General features: G+C 35.2%; 1 pseudogene; it reads left to right on the top strand.

Annotated features, from left to right (window-relative positions):
• Nucleotides 1-5,250, top strand: LOC107732009 (glomulin-like; annotated as a pseudogene).
• Nucleotides 5,251-12,939: the final 7,689 nt, after the last annotated feature.

Below are 12,939 nucleotides of genomic sequence, written 5' to 3' on the forward strand. Positions count from 1 at the left end.
GACTCCATCGCAGACTCCATCATTGTTCTTATACCTCTTATTCAGTCAGGTAACAGAACAACTGCTGAGGAAAAGAACCTCAGAACAGCTAAAGCCATAATCCTGATGCATCCTGCAAACCCATTTAAAAACTGTTTTTCAATTTAAAAATACAAGCCAAAAATAAACAGGGCTCCCTCTACACTGCTAGTAATAACACATTTTCTGTTTGTTCCCCACCCAGTGGTGTTGAGAATGAGTGAGTCGAAGGCCCGTGGATTGGCTTTGGCCCTTGGTTCTCTGCAGAAACAGATTTCAAAGCTGCCTGTACCTTACTCACACAAACAGGAACAGGAAGATGTGTATGGGCTCTGTCGAAGCTGCACTGCAGTACTGACCTTTGTACAACCCTTTGTGCAGGAAGTCAAGAATCAAGACACAAACTCAGTGGCCACCAAACCAAGAGCTGCTCTTCTAAAGTTGTATGTTTTTAAACCTGTTCTTACTAATGCAGTCAATGAGACATTGATCCAATTCGAAGTACAAATCAAATTGATTTGTATAGTGCTTTTACAATACACATTGTTTCAAACAGTTTTAAAGGGGTCATATGATGTGATTTCAAGTTTTCCTTTCTCTTTGGAGTGATACAAGCTGTTCGTGAATAGATAAGATCCCTAAAGTTGCAAAGACTAAAGTCTCAAACCCAAAGAGATATTTTTTATAAAAGTTAAGACTCGTCCACACCCTCCTAAAACGCCTCATTTAAACACGCCCCCACATGTCTCACACTGTTATGTCTCCAATGCCATAGTGCTTTACCATTTTAGGACTTACACGTTAAAAGTTTGGAAAGAGTAACAGACTGCAGTCTTCCAGTGGAGCTCTTAGATCTGAAACCATTTCATGAGGTTCCAAAAGTATGCAGCAATGCTATGTATTTTTTATGGAATAAAGAAATAAAACATATCCTGCTTTTTAAAACATACATACATTTTTTGGTGGTGAAATCTAAGGATGCACAATATATTGGTTCCATATCAGTTATCAGCTGAAAGTACAGTGGGTACGGAAAGTATTCAGACCCCCTTAAATTTTTCACTCTTTGTTATATTGCAGCCAGTTTTAACTTATCGGTAGAATTATTCCCATAATTTTAATAATTGGGGCATCCTTGGTAAAAACAAAAATGTTTACTTTTTTAATGACAGTGCTAATTTACAAGACAACTTTTGTTATTTGTTCACAGAACTTAATTACAATTATGATTGACTGTCTTATCAAGCATTTGGTAAGTTTTTTCTATTAGAATTTGTTCTATTCATTTTGTTTAAAGCGCAAGCAAGCAATTCTCAAAAAGTATTAATGAAAATATGATCGGTTACCGCAAGTCTGAAAAAGTCTTAAAACATCTAAAAAATAATACAAATTATGGGATTTAGACAATGTTCAGTTTTGTTCTAAGCAAGAGAAACAGTTTTTATAAACCATCAGTGAAGATATGATGGGTTGTCTTAAGTGAAAAATAACCGATTGTCAGAGTCTGATGTCAGTCAACATTTTGAAAATTAGCAGTCATTTAAGTGACAATGTTGAGAAATATGTAACCCTTTGTTGATTATATGCACGTGATCTTAACCAGTATTTTACCTAATTCTTCAAATTTTCCCTTCTTTCTGTAATGGCTCAGTTGCATGGCGAGTCTAAGGGAACCTCTCCTCCATGTTCAGCTGGACAGAGAGGCGAACATGACAGAAATTTCACCCTTGTGGAATTTTGCCACAGAAATAATGGTAATGATATCACTAACTTTGTTGTTACTATTAGGCTTAGGCATGGTACTTTTAGAAAAAGGATGACCTGACTTCTGAGTGTTTCTGTGCTTCTAATACTAGGCAATCCTAGCAGTGATACAAGAATCTCTGCCAAAAATCCTGTTCTACAATCCTTTGAGAGGAAAAGAATACACCATTTCGGAGAAAGATGCTTGTCATCGAAATGAATCAAGAGCTTGCATTGCTTACTTGCTTTTTGTCTAGCTTATTGCCATAGAAGTGTTTCCTACAGTTTTTTGGTAAGTTGCAGTTAGACCTCAAGACTATAAAAATGTGTTTTGTTTTTTTCTCATCTCACCATATGTTTATCAGACTCAAAGACAGTGTGAGCTGTTAAGGCCACAGATCTCTTGGGCTTTCAAAAGGGGTTAAAAATCCCCTTCGCTTGCCGAGTTGAGAATCTTGTTTTGTGCTCAAAAGCTTTCTGATAGATTTGGCACCATTTTTTCAATTTGTGGTACACAATAGCAATGTCTCTATGAAAGCAGTTTATGCAACTGCTACACTTTAAATGTACATGCGCTCTAACATAAATGTTAAATTTTATTTTTTATTTCAGCCCTGTTTTCATCCTGCAGTGTAATATGGAATACATCAATCTTCTTTTAAGTAGGTGTGTAAAAAATAATAAATAAAAATATGAAAATAGTGTACCATGTATTTAGTCTGACTTTCCTTCCTGCTTTTTACCCTATACAGAAAGGATGAATCATGGATATTGAAAAGACTGGTAAACCTTCATCAAAACATTTATTACAAGTACAGAAAACTATGTACATGCTTAAATTTTCAGTAATGAGTAGTCATTTGCTATCAAATGTCTTGCATTTTTTAGGACTTACACGTTAAAAGTTTGGAAAGAGTAACAGACTGCAGTCTTCCAGTGGAGCTCTTAGATCTGAAACCATTTCATGAGGTTCCAAAGGTATGCAGCAATGCTATGTATTGTTATGGAATAAAGAAATAAATCATCACCTGCTTTTTAAAACATACATTAATTTTTTGGTGGTGAAATCTATGGATGCACAATACTGTATATTGGTTCCATATCAGTTATCAGCTGATATTAGATTTGGTTTTAACTTATCGGTAGAATTATTCCCAGAATTTTAATAATTGGGGCATCCTTGGTAAAAACAAAAATGTTTACTTTTTTAATGACAGTGCTAATTTACAAGACAACTTTTGTTATTTGTTCACAGAACTTAATTACAATTATGATTGAATGTCCTATCCAGCATTTGGTAAGTATGGATGAGACACAACTTGCTTTTACAAGTAAATCTGATCAGTGTGAATGAAAGTTTTTTTTTTTTTTTTTTTCATTTGAAACTGAAACGTATTCTCTTTCATTCAGAGAGGAAAAAGCCTTGTGGTGTTCCAGCTTTTTATAGAGAAGCTTAATGGTGAAGCGAAGCACACATTTTTCAGGTATGGTATCTAGAAAGTTTAAATATATATTTAAGTAAAACTGCTATCAATATTTGAATGTAATATTCTGGTTTACATAAATATAAAAAGTAGAACATTTTAGTCTGGGTATAAATTGCTTATTTCTCCTTTGTAAATGCTCTAAGACGTATCATGAAGACTAGCCATCATGCAGGTGTAGAAAGTATCATCATCAAAAACATAAAGAATCAAGTGGAACGGTACAGAAAGGTAGTGCACAAAACAATCAGATGTCTTAAATTTATGAATCACATGCTGCTTATCTGTCTGCTTGTCCAAGTGACAGGATTTTCATCAACACTGAATCACTGATGTTAGGTATATTTTCTCTTTTTCTATTAAAGTCAGCCTACGAAGACAGCTGGTTTGAGGAGACTCCGCTCATCTCACTGCTCAGAGACACTATCATTCTCCCACAGGGCCATGAAACCGACTTGCTACATGGAATGGACAGGTGAAGAAAACCTGTATTTTTACAAAAAGTTTAAAGGAAAACAATCGCCTGACGAGCCACTAAATGCTCAGAACTGCATCTTGATGCATCTAATCAACTTTTATATCAACAAATCATTGACATGAATCGTAACCCAAGTACAGACTCTACATATGGTAGCTGTCTCTATTTTAAATGTTAGATCTCCTACTAACAAGATACAATCCATCCCTAACCATAATTTATTAATGAGTGTAGTCCAGGTTTACTGCCATGATCCCACAATACAGAACAGATGGTGAGCAGTCCAATATTATGAGGCAGATCCTGTGTCATTCCTAAAATGATACTAAAACCTGAGTGATTGACATACCTCGTCTGGATAATCTGCTGCTGATAAATTACTTAGGCCTTACTTCATCCTGCTGATATGCAAATGATAAACTTTCCAGCTTTTACCACAATATGCACCTGTTCTGTGTAACTCCCTGTATTTAGCTAAAGAAATATCTTAGGACTAAATTTGACTATAATCAATACAATTTATTTGTTGTTTGATTTTCTCCCCTCCATATTCATATTTTGTCTTTATTGTTTTGAAGGGTAATGGAGTCTCTGAATCTTCTGCGGTATTTATTGATACAGGAAAGAAACAATTCTGTAAGATTTTTACAACATTTTGTCAAAACACAACTATATATAACATTACACTTATATTTTCATCTTGTTCTATTAATAAGACCCACCTTGTTTTTTTTCAGACTGGAATATGGATAGACCTGTGCCACATTGCAGACAGTTACACAAAATTATTACGACTATGTCTAAGCATGTCAAAATCATACTATAGGACAGAGTTAAAAAGACTTAGAGAGGACAAAAAGATCAAGGCTAAAGGTAATACATACTTTGTATTCTTTCCCTGTTAAATGGTAATTATTATATAGTGAAGAAAATGGAATTTGACTTGTAGTATTTTTTTCCCCACAGAATTTAAGGAGGCCTTTGGGAAGAGATCTGTTCAGAGCTTGACTGTGAAAACGGAGATGCTTGGCAACATGCCATGTGAGGCACAGGATAAGGTTAGATTATCAGTACTACTTATCTGAATTCATTTTTAAAATAGGGACAGTAAATCATAAAACATTCTAAACATATCATTTGCAGGTCTTGCAGTGTGCCCTGGTCACATATGGCTTAATGGAAAGCCTTGTGGTCCGTATAGAGGAAATCATTGAGGATAGTCAAAACTGAAATGGGGACAATTGCTGCTTTCTGAACTGAATAATATATTAATGAATTTATTTATTTACTTTCCCTGTAGCATGACACATTTGTAATGATATAAATGCAATGTAAAAGCAACAATATCAATATTTTCAATACTATTCTGTATTCTGACTTTGAAGACTTTTCCAGCACAAATAAAAGTTGGACATTTTTCCTCTGACAATGTTTATACTTTGTTCTTAATAGTTTATTAACTATTTTGAAAGAAAATGTTTTTTCAAGGCTAAACAACAAAGTATGAATGGCAAGGAACAGTTTGCCAGACACAACTTACTATGAAACAAGACTGACATCTGCTGTTTAAAACAAGTATAGCAAGCAATAAGAACATGAATGGAGAGGAACATACAGTAAATCGCATTAGAACTGCATCTCTTGAAGCATCCCCCAAACAGGGCTATGATCAATGATGTAAGTACAAGCCAAAGACATCTGATCTCTCAAATTCGCCATATTGGGTTTACTTGTGGCCTGGAATAAAAAGGCCATTAAACATTTTGCATGCACCATGCTAATTAATTTTTTATTTATGCAATTTTACTATGCATGCATATATAGTGACCACTGTTCTTGATGTTAAATTAAAATGGACATTAAAATCCCATAACTGACCTCGATACAGCATTCATTGTAAAAATGAAAAAAAAAAATCTAGAAAATTATAATTAATAAAGAATGTGAATCATTCACAATGAATTGTAGAAAAACATCACAACTTACCTTAGCAATGACCAGCATTCCCTTCACTACATCAGCAGTACTGTGCACAGGTATGACTCTGAGGTTACAGCCAAGAAATCTGTTGCAAAAATAAAACATCAAGAGTTACACCATTTTATCACATACTCGTATTTGTCTGGCTCGGTAGATTAGGAGAGCTTTGAAAGAAAACAGTTCTCACTGCTGGCCAGAACTGAGCTCTTTCACAAAGTGTGGTTCATTAGTTGTTTATTATTAATATTAGTCATTTTTGAAAAATAATTATACCACACAGGCATCTTATTCTGAGTCTGAGTGGATCTTAGTCTAAGTGGCTCTCCAGAACCCTTTGGTCATGTAAGTATGTAAGATGGGGTGCTTGCTTTCAAAGTAAGGTTGTACATTTGTAGTTTTCCATTCATTATGCACCTGTTTTGTACTGATGATAAAATCTCCCACTCCCTTTTTCCATAGACTGGGGCTTGAAGCAGAAGAAAACTGTTTCTATGGACCTGCACAAACTTCTCAATTCTTTCAAACAATTCAGAATTCTCAAGCTTAGCTGGAAACTCCTCCGGATGACCAGCAAGAAGGCCGTACCTGTGCAACAGAAAAGTGAAAGGAAGGCAAAAAACATTTAACTTTTTACTTCTGCTGATTGTACTTGTCATATTTGTTCAAAGTGTTTATTTGTTAACATTATAACAATGAACAAAACATGTAAGAATCTTAAACTTTTGTTGGTCACAGAGATTATTTTCTGCAGCAATCCAAAAGCCAACGGAAAAATGTTTTTGTCAAGGCCAGGAGTCTAGTGAGTGAGGGCTCCCTGAAGGGATACATTGATAGTGGAGTGATGTTCCTTCCACTTGAAGGTAATGGCCCCAAATGGTGCTTTCAGGAAAATTTATGAGTTGTGAAATCCTTTGGTAACCAGTGCCATTGTTATGTAGCACAACAATCTTTTTGGCAAAGGAGAGCTCTTTGACTTTACCCATCATGAGATGTTTGTATACTTGCATTCAGTGGTGGGTAAGCCCTTTTCTAACCTATCAACATGCACTAACCTAGCTGATCCTAATTTGCACATGTAGTACAGGTGCATCTCAATAAATTAGAATGTCGTAGAAAAGTTCATTTATTTCAGTAATTCAACTCAAATTGTGAAACTCGTGTATTAAATAAATTCAATGCACACAGACTGAAGTAGTTTAAGTCTTTGGTTCTTTTAATTGTGATGATTTTGGCTCACATTTAACAAAACCCCACCAATTCACTATCTCAACAAATTAGAATACTTCATAAGACCAATAAAAAAAAAAATTTTTCCCCACAGAATTTAAGGAGGCCTTTGGGAAGAGATCTGTTCAGAGCTTGACTGTGAAAACGGAGATGCTTGGCAACATGCCATGTGAGGCACAGGATAAGGTTAGATTATCAGTACTACTTATCTGAATTCATTTTTAAAATAGGGACAGTAAATCATAAAACATTCTAAACATATCATTTGCAGGTCTTGCAGTGTGCCCTGGTCACATATGGCTTAATGGAAAGCCTTGTGGTCCGTATAGAGGAAATCATTGAGGATAGTCAAAACTGAAATGGGGACAATTGCTGCTTTCTGAACTGAATAATATATTAATGAATTTATTTATTTACTTTCCCTGTAGCATGACACATTTGTAATGATATAAATGCAATGTAAAAGCAACAATATCAATATTTTCAATACTATTCTGTATTCTGACTTTGAAGACTTTTCCAGCACAAATAAAAGTTGGACATTTTTCCTCTGACAATGTTTATACTTTGTTCTTAATAGTTTATTAACTATTTTGAAAGAAAATGTTTTTTCAAGGCTAAACAACAAAGTATGAATGGCAAGGAACAGTTTGCCAGACACAACTTACTATGAAACAAGACTGACATCTGCTGTTTAAAACAAGTATAGCAAGCAATAAGAACATGAATGGAGAGGAACATACAGTAAATCGCATTAGAACTGCATCTCTTGAAGCATCCCCCAAACAGGGCTATGATCAATGATGTAAGTACAAGCCAAAGACATCTGATCTCTCAAATTCGCCATATTGGGTTTACTTGTGGCCTGGAATAAAAAGGCCATTAAACATTTTGCATGCACCATGCTAATTAATTTTTTATTTATGCAATTTTACTATGCATGCATATATAGTGACCACTGTTCTTGATGTTAAATTAAAATGGACATTAAAATCCCATAACTGACCTCGATACAGCATTCATTGTAAAAATGAAAAAAAAAAATCTAGAAAATTATAATTAATAAAGAATGTGAATCATTCACAATGAATTGTAGAAAAACATCACAACTTACCTTAGCAATGACCAGCATTCCCTTCACTACATCAGCAGTACTGTGCACAGGTATGACTCTGAGGTTACAGCCAAGAAATCTGTTGCAAAAATAAAACATCAAGAGTTACACCATTTTATCACATACTCGTATTTGTCTGGCTCGGTAGATTAGGAGAGCTTTGAAAGAAAACAGTTCTCACTGCTGGCCAGAACTGAGCTCTTTCACAAAGTGTGGTTCATTAGTTGTTTATTATTAATATTAGTCATTTTTGAAAAATAATTATACCACACAGGCATCTTATTCTGAGTCTGAGTGGATCTTAGTCTAAGTGGCTCTCCAGAACCCTTTGGTCATGTAAGTATGTAAGATGGGGTGCTTGCTTTCAAAGTAAGGTTGTACATTTGTAGTTTTCCATTCATTATGCACCTGTTTTGTACTGATGATAAAATCTCCCACTCCCTTTTTCCATAGACTGGGGCTTGAAGCAGAAGAAAACTGTTTCTATGGACCTGCACAAACTTCTCAATTCTTTCAAACAATTCAGAATTCTCAAGCTTAGCTGGAAACTCCTCCGGATGACCAGCAAGAAGGCCGTACCTGTGCAACAGAAAAGTGAAAGGAAGGCAAAAAACATTTAACTTTTTACTTCTGCTGATTGTACTTGTCATATTTGTTCAAAGTGTTTATTTGTTAACATTATAACAATGAACAAAACATGTAAGAATCTTAAACTTTTGTTGGTCACAGAGATTATTTTCTGCAGCAATCCAAAAGCCAACGGAAAAATGTTTTTGTCAAGGCCAGGAGTCTAGTGAGTGAGGGCTCCCTGAAGGGATACATTGATAGTGGAGTGATGTTCCTTCCACTTGAAGGTAATGGCCCCAAATGGTGCTTTCAGGAAAATTTATGAGTTGTGAAATCCTTTGGTAACCAGTGCCATTGTTATGTAGCACAACAATCTTTTTGGCAAAGGAGAGCTCTTTGACTTTACCCATCATGAGATGTTTGTATACTTGCATTCAGTGGTGGGTAAGCCCTTTTCTAACCTATCAACATGCACTAACCTAGCTGATCCTAATTTGCACATGTAGTACAGGTGCATCTCAATAAATTAGAATGTCGTAGAAAAGTTCATTTATTTCAGTAATTCAACTCAAATTGTGAAACTCGTGTATTAAATAAATTCAATGCACACAGACTGAAGTAGTTTAAGTCTTTGGTTCTTTTAATTGTGATGATTGTATTGCTTAGTAAAATCAGCTGCAACCTTGCCTTATATATATATTCACCAATAAATGCTAGAAAATATTCCAAAAAAATTTATAGAAATATGAATTTGAACACATTTTCCTGAATATTTTACTGCCATAACATACTGTAACGAGAGAGGCAACAACGGAGTTGGGGATCCAAGGGCAGGCTTTAATAGAATAGGGCAAGGCAAGACTCTGAAAACAAGGAACACACAGGAAACTAGGAAAATATTCAAACATTCAATAACCAGCGATGTGAGAGTGTGTGTGTGCCATTCTTATAGTGTGTGAGACTGATGAGGTGATTGCAATTGATAATGAGTCCGAGCAAAGAATGGAGTCCGGGGTGAATGGTAAAGGGTACAGGACTCGTGGGCACTCCAGCTAGAGATTGTGACATACAATATCAATATTTATTTATACAATATCAAAATAATAATCCAAATGACTTTTGGAAGGAAATAAAAAGAATGAATAATTGTAAAACATCTTTGCCAACGAATATTGATGGGGTAAGTGGGTCAGAGGAAATTACTCAATTGTGGCAAAAACATTATTATGAGCTGTTAAAAGTAACTTTTTTGTAGTGGGCAACATTGATAATCATGGAGTTGTTAAAGGGGTCATATGATGTTGCTAAGAAGAACATTATTTTGTGTATTTGGTGTAATGAAATGTGTTTATGCGGTTTAAGGTTAAAAAAACACATTATTTTCCACATACTGTACATTATTGTTTCTCCTCTATGCCCCGCCTTTCTGAAACGCGGCGATTTTTACAAAGCTCATTCCACAAGAATTTCATGATGCAGTTATGATGCTAAAAGATAATAAGGCACGTGGTATGGATAAGATATCTGCTGAACATTTAAAATTTGCAAGTAGAAAACTCTGTCCTCTGCTCACCATTTGTTTCACTGGGTTTTTAGTTCATGGTATTTTACCTGATTCTGTTTTATCTGTTGTGTTAGTGCCTATTATTAAAGACAAAGCTGGCAAAATAAATAGCATGGATAATTACCGGCCTATAGCTCTGGCCAGTATTTTATCCAAGGTTATTGAAAGGACGTTATTGAATAAGTTGGAACTGTTTTTCCTGACTTCTGATAACTAGTTTGGTTTTAAACGTAAACATGGCACATGTGTATTTTTGCTTTAAAGGAGATGTTAGACCTGTATAACAGGCATAATTCTACAATTTTTATGTGTTTCATTGATGCCTCTAAAGCCTTTGATCGTGTAAATCATGAAAAAATATTTTATAAGTAATACAATAGAGGATTTCCCCAATCTTTAGTGAGAATTCTGGCTTTTTGGTATGCTCATCAGTTAATGTATGTAGAATGGGGTAATTGTGTGTCTGCTCCATTCAGTGTATGTAATGGTGTTAGACAGGGAAGCATTTTATCTCCCTTTCTTTTTAATGTTTATATGGACAATCTATCAAAGCTGTTAAATGGCTGTGGAACTGGTTGTATGGTTAGTAATATATTATCATCAACCATTTGATGTATGTGGACAATTTGGTGATTTGGTATGTGGACAATTGTTGTCAATATGGCTCAGACTTTGACATTAAATACAGTGCAATGAAGAGTAATATTATGATTGTTAGGAGTATGGAGGACAGGAAACTGTAATTTCCTGACTTCTCCTTGTCTGGTAGTGTCCTTAAAGTATGTGATTAGACTAAATACTTAGGGCATTTTATAACTGATGACCTGTCTGATGATAGAGACATTTACAGACGGTGTCATATGATGTATGCACGGGCTAATATGCTGATTCACAAATTTTGTATGTGCTCAGGAGCTGTGAAAACTACACTTTTTAAAGCATATTGTACCCCTATGTATATTGCCCATTTGTGGGGGCATTACAGAAAGAGCAGCATGCAGAAACTCAATGTAGCTTATAACGATGGTGTGAGACTGCTGCTTAAAGTGCCACGATGGAGCAGTGCAAGCCACATGTTTGCCAGTGTTAGTGTACCAATGTGCGCTGCTGTGATGCGTAATACTATGTACAGATGTATGTGTAGGTTATCGAAATCTGTAAACAGTATAATTTCAACACTGATGAGCCAAGTACTAAGTTCAGTCAGACTTTTCTCAAGTATGTGGAACCATTGGCGTTTTAGTATATATGTAAATATACGATATTGTGGATTCTGTTCTGGTTTTTTTTCTGTTGTTATTGTCTGTGTTTTTGGACCGAGTGTGTCCTTAATAAAAGTTTTTTTTGAACATCAAAATATTCATTCACCATTAATGGGGAAGGAAATGCTTGGAATTAAGGTAAACATAACTTTGTTTACAATTAAACTCCACAGAGTAGCTACCTTTTAATTTAGGGCCCCATGAAATCCATTGTGAATTAATAAAACTTTAAACAGTTTAATCAATCTTTTAAAAAAAATTTATCAAATGAAATTTAATTTACAACCAAACATTGAATTTTTATTTTTTTGTCAATTAAGATGCTACACAACTGTATAAATTAATGGGGGAAAAAACTTGGTTGTATGATATTTCTTAAAAAAATATAATATTATTATTATTACTTTGAGAATTACGTTTTAGTAGACAGTAGTATTATATTTCTGTCATAATTTCTTCAAGTTAAAACAAACTTTTATTTTTGACGGATTGTTCTCATATATTGACAGGCAGACAAAGAAAACACTGTGAAATCGTGGCATAGACGAAACCATGCCATTCATACATAGACATGCAGACATATTTGCCACATTCACTGACTGGCTGTTGTCACATTTATTTCTGCTGTGTGATCTGTTATTAAATTAATCCATAGTGTGCGGGCACCACGTTGATACCACTGGTCTAGGCCCAGGGATGCTAACTTCCGGAAGGAAGGAAAAAGGAAAATCCAGTTCCTGATAAAGGGATTAAATGTACTGATGAAATTTAATTCCTTTCTACCTGACAAGGGGAAAACAAAGGCAGAGGACAGAATGCTGTCCGAGCGACGAATCCTGTGCTGCTGCTGCGCTAGAAGAATCTGCGAGGGTTCATCACACTGCGTGTGATAAGTGATGGTGATAGCAGAGAGTAAAGAGATTCGATCAGTCAGTAAATCAGTTAGTATTATCAAAAACAATAAAGCAGTATTTTTCCTCAAACCTGAGTTGAGGTGCTGATTATAATGGTTGTTTTCCAAGAGGTGTCGTATCGCTTGCCATTTCCAGTTACGTTAGTTGGCCTGATATTCGGTTGTGGCGCTAGTTCCAGACAGCCCGTCAGCTGACGCCGGTGAGCGGGCGGGCACAAACAGGGACATACAAAAACATTTCTGAAATTCAACTTTTTACTCAAATTGTTATGCTCATAATATAATTTATATATATATATATATAAAATTTAGATATTAAAACCAAAATTAATTAAACTGCCTTGTGTTCTTTTTGCCATGGCGGCTATATGATGCTATATGCTAACAGCAGAATGGATTTCAAGGACTTCGCGCGCAGATCAACGGCCTCCAACGTTTATTTTTTTCGAATCTTTGATTTAGCAAACATGTACTAAACATGAGTGGAATTTGCACCGCAGCGCCCGCACACCTTGATGCTCATGACAAGAATAGCATGTATAGTTATCTTTATTGAAGTGAATTAGGTTTAAATCGCCGTCATGCATGA

This window comes from Sinocyclocheilus rhinocerous, unplaced genomic scaffold (genome assembly GCF_001515625.1).
Source record: "Sinocyclocheilus rhinocerous isolate Xijiao unplaced genomic scaffold, SAMN03320098_v1.1 scaffold1120, whole genome shotgun sequence".
Classification (NCBI taxonomy): Eukaryota; Metazoa; Chordata; class Actinopteri; order Cypriniformes; family Cyprinidae; genus Sinocyclocheilus; species Sinocyclocheilus rhinocerous.